The sequence below is a fragment of the Triticum dicoccoides genome, chromosome 6B (assembly GCF_002162155.2).
Source record: "Triticum dicoccoides isolate Atlit2015 ecotype Zavitan chromosome 6B, WEW_v2.0, whole genome shotgun sequence".
NCBI classification, from domain to species: Eukaryota; Viridiplantae; Streptophyta; class Magnoliopsida; order Poales; family Poaceae; genus Triticum; species Triticum dicoccoides.
In genome coordinates, this window is record NC_041391.1 from 191,901,516 (window position 1) to 191,906,275 (window position 4,760).

Genomic DNA, 4,760 nt, shown 5'->3' on the forward strand with positions numbered 1-4,760 from the left:
GCGATATATATGTAATCAGTGAAATACTTCATAAAGTGAAATTGAAATAGGCACCCAATACGAAAGACCGGGAGTAATAGGGAATTCTAAAGAGCAAACACCAACCTTGGTAAGCAGATCAGCAAACGAAGAGCAATCAGATGACAAGGCGAGGAGATCCAGTCAAACGAAAATGAATCAAGAGAGGATGCATTAAAATAACAAGCAGATGGGCCATTGAAGTATGCAAACCATGGATTTATGCCTGCAGTTACCATAGTACATTTTGGCGAAACTACGGAAGAAAAGGTCTGAAGATTTTGGCATTCTATAAGTCATATGATTGTGTAGAACTTACACACCTAAAGGGATTATCTAAGCACAAACCAGCACGAGATGCAAACTAATAGGGCATGATAAACTTATTTGAAGGAGAAGGCGAACCATGACAACACTGATCGAACAAGGTATACAGAATCAGTAAATTGCATATGTTCTTTTGATGAATATTGCAAAAATTGAACAAAAAAGGGCATGTTCAGGTGCGCAATTTCTATGGCAAGACAAGCACCAAACAAAAAAAATAGAGAAAGAGGTAACTTAATACCGTAAATCCAAATAACAACTTATCGCAGGAGCAACACAACACCGACTACAATCAAGAAGAATGCACCTGAACTGAAGCATAGGCTAAAGATAAATTCAGAACATGGGTATTCTTATAGCTTTATGCCGCTACTCTAAAATGCAGAGTCACCGAATCCCAAATTTCAGAACCAATCCCATAAATTCAGATCTACTACATCAACCTATCACAGGAAATACACAGGTTGTCATGATACCCCTAAAAAGGCGCTCTTGGAGGCAGGCAGATTGGTCTGGACGCCCTCGTTATTAGCATAATTGATTAACTATCAAATGGGTATCCACTCAAATTATCTAAAGGGAGATTATTCTTTGTGGTGATCCACATGCTATAAATTTTCAAGTAATGTTATACATGAAATGGAGGTTATATGATTAACTATCATATCAACATCACTCAAATTATCTGAAGGGAAACTCAATATTTTTCAGGCTAAAGCACTGAAACGGAGGAGCTACCCCACTTTTCTTTCTTATACAGATTATACATGAAATAAAATGAAGTATACATGGTGTAAATGATTAGTGAATTGCTCCTCCCTATCCAGACGAATTAATTTCAACCACCAAATCACAGCAAAGAGGACGAAAAGTGAATAAATTGGATGAGAAGGAGCTGCAATACCTGTGGATGGGTTGGAGATAGCGAGGTCGCCGGCAAGGACGCCCATCCAATCATGTTTATGTTTTTGTGAAACCTGAGAAGAATGTGAAAACTGAGATGCAAGTAACACCATAGCTTCCTTTTGTTTTGATTCTGCTGAAAAGTCCCATAGCATGATATCTTCAGAACAACATGTGGTGTGCCGGTGGCATCCAAACAAAAAGATTTGGAACAGGGAGAATAGAAATACACCAAAAGAGATCGTCGTCTTTGAATTTTTTTTCTCACGCCTGGCCTAATTGCAAAGATATTTTTAAATGCCCACATATTTATTTAGCTGATTACTATAAGCAAGAAAAGCCGCCATCATACACAAAGCGGAAGACATTGAGTATGCTCCTATACTCTGTCAAAATTAAACTACACAAATACTTTCAGTTCGAAAATGTATTTTCATTGCCATCATGTCATCATACACATCAAAGAGCCAATAGATTAGCTAACTGACACAATCCATATATTTAGCATCATGATTTCCCAAAAATCAATTAAAAAAATATCACCTGAAACTCAAAAGCGATAACCTCGAGTGATGACCCAAGTGTTGAGGCGTCACAAAAAACTGGGCCATTTTTTGGCCTAATTGGAGGTCGTAAAGGCCCAATCAGGGTTCTGTTTTTGCCTGCATGGGCAACTGTTTGCATGGGGGCCTGGGGTGAATCGTTCGCTCCAGCTCCTCCCCCAGATCGAACAAAAACGTTCGGTGGGGTGATCGCTCCCTGACGAACAGTTCATTCGTTCCCAGGAGAAAAAAATATGACGTTCCCAGGAAACCACTTTTACACTTTGCATATCTTCGTGCGTATACTAAACATGCCAACGACATCCACACGCTTGAAAAAGTAAATAATCAAACAACACTCACATGAGTTGCAGAGTCCTATCGTTTCCGCTTTACCGCCCCAAAAAACAATATAGTTGTTCTGCAAGTAATTACATGACATGATGATGGCTTCATCAAATATCAATTTTTATTATTATTAGTGGCCATGTGCACGCCTAAACCTGATAGCGTGATTCATCTGCAAATTCTTCCTACACACCTAAACTAAACCAACAAGTTATGGTAGTAGCCTAGACAAATAATTTACAAAAAACAACATAAAGGAGAGGAGAAGGCAGACGGTAAGGCATCAAAACTAAGAACAGGTTACATCACAAAAGATTTGTTTATTCCAGAGTGAGCATCTGATGAGAGGAAAGTACACTCTCTTAAGGGAAGTAGAACAACTCATAATGCTCACCTGACATGCACAAAACAGAGATCAGCCATGTAATTTTACTGCCTGATATGTTATCATTTTTACTTTTCTTGTTCAGCGAAGAGTCGCAGTTTGCAAGTACTATAACTTCATTCGTATTTCCTTGGAAAACAGAGTCAGGTGCAACATTTATAGACCACTGTCTAATATCAGTTAATGGGGAAAGAAGCAATGGAAGCAATGAGCATATAAATTCTGAAATCATCCTCGACAACATCGTGTGCAGAAAATTTTACAAAGGGAAAGAGCAAACTCTTCTTGTATCATACCAGGGGTACATCAAATAATTTTCATTTGCAAACAATAGAAAAAGCCTTAACTCAGCTGAAAAATGGGCAATCCAGAAATACTTGACTCGTATAGTCCAGGGATCGCAAAAGTAGCTAATTCAATATCTAGACTCTGAGTGTGCAATGAACAATTGTAGAGTTGGCAAGGACATAAATCCTAGAGTAAAGATATTGATATTAAATAAATGAACTGGGAATGAAGAGAAGGGGGACCTCACTGTCCATGGCTAAGCAAAACAAACTTACATGTAAAGATGTGGCATAGGTGTGCATGTCTCGCCGAGTGAGATACCTGTGGGTTGCACATAATGATGCAAGAGTAGTCTGTCTCCAGAAAACTTCAAAGATACACGACCACACCAAAGTTCAAGTCAAAATTAGTTATGTACAACAGTACAAGATGATTCTATGACTGGCAACCAATTATTCTAGGGTTAGACCAATCAGTTCTCAGCTTACCTAATTAGTTTGGTCTGCTAAGCATTTTGTTCCTAATGCAATCTTCAAGTATATTGTGTAACCAAGTTATTCATTGGTACTAAAGAAAGAACAGGCTGTAAAAATTATCTGAGCAAAGTAGAAAAAATAAAAAATTAGTAAAAAGCAATAAATCCTAATTGCCATCTCAGTCAGCAATATAAAAAGTTCTACCATGATTCTTCAATGCATTGCGAAGTGAGATCCCAATCCCATTTTCATCTCAATCCTTCTCCAGAGCTATTTTCCCCCAATCTTTTTTGGCCAACAGTCTGTAGGAACATAGTGGAACTTCCCCAATCTTCTTTGGCCATCAGTCTGTAGGACAAAATGTAACTTCAATGTATAAGAGTATGACAAATAAAACAATATTTGCACAAACAAAGACGAAATTTTCTAGGAAATTAAAGGGTCAAGTGTAACAAGGCTGAGTGAAGTTTAAGATGGGTAGGACATTCCTTGTGAGGTCCGCTCTGTACAAAGCATGATCATGCATTATCCTATCAATTTGACTACCCTAGAAAGAGGAAGCAAATATTGTACCCATGCCAAACAGTGGCTTGAGAGATGAAACCCTTTATGATATACTGTATTTTAGTTGTTGAGATGCAGTTGGACTGCTGAATAAAAAAAATTACACAGCACAGAGTCAGAGATGATGACTGAACTTACATATCTTTTGGAAGTGTTGATTCATCAGTATTTGAATACAGAAACAATGAGCAACCACTCTCAACACTCAGAACCTCGAGAGAAGATACGTGTGTTCACTTATAATCAGTAATCATGAAGATCTTATAATCAGTAATCATGAAGATGTCCATGCACGCACCTGTTTGAACAGCATTAGCAACCTGTGATATGCCAATCAGGATACCTCACAAAATATTCACAGAATAGATCAATATGTATGCAAACCAACAACTGCCGCATCACTTTCTCACCTGCAACTTGGGAGCAGGCCGCCGCCGTCGACCACCGCGCTGCATCTTGGCTACATTTATGAATCAAATTCTTAGAACCCTTGGTATACTGCTATCTGGCAACATCACTTGCAACTTGGGAGCAGGTTGCCGCCGTCGACCACCGCTCTACATCTTGGCTGCATTTATGAATCGAATTCTTAATATCCTTGGTATACTGAACACAATTTCATTCAAAGTGCATAACATGATCTATGAACACAATTTTATTCAAAGCATATGAACCAAATTGACTACTACTTCAACCATTCAACTAACTGCTGCCGCCATTTTGTGAAGTTAATCTAGAAAAGTGGTTACATAGAGCTAGATCCCAAAATAATCACATGAGGAAAGAAAAACTATTTTTATGCAGAAGATGGGACATCGTCTCTTCATACCTCACCATGGAACACCTCACCAACAAATCGGTGCCAGGGGAGGTGGCCGCACAGAAAGAGGAAGCTCACCTTGGTGCTGG

General features: G+C 38.7%; 2 long non-coding RNA genes across 3 annotated transcripts in view; both read right to left on the reverse strand.

The window, feature by feature from the left end:
• Positions 1–3,391, reverse strand: part of LOC119321741 — a 6,233-nt gene extending 2,842 nt beyond the window's left edge. For both annotated transcript variants that reach the window (XR_005155170.1, XR_005155171.1), the window contains exons 1-3: positions 3,300–3,391; positions 3,087–3,178; positions 1,250–1,322 (exon numbers count right to left, since the gene is read on the reverse strand). This is a non-coding gene — a long non-coding RNA (uncharacterized LOC119321741). The remainder of the gene's footprint in view (positions 1–1,249; positions 1,323–3,086; positions 3,179–3,299) is intronic.
• Positions 3,392–3,476: 85 nt separating this feature from the next.
• LOC119322418 lies at positions 3,477–4,415 on the reverse strand. The gene is made up of 3 exons (XR_005155598.1): positions 4,262–4,415; positions 3,990–4,149; positions 3,477–3,635 (listed from the first exon to the last, which is right to left on the reverse strand). It is a non-coding gene; the product is annotated as an uncharacterized LOC119322418 (long non-coding RNA).
• Between the last annotated feature and the right edge of the window lie 345 nt (positions 4,416–4,760).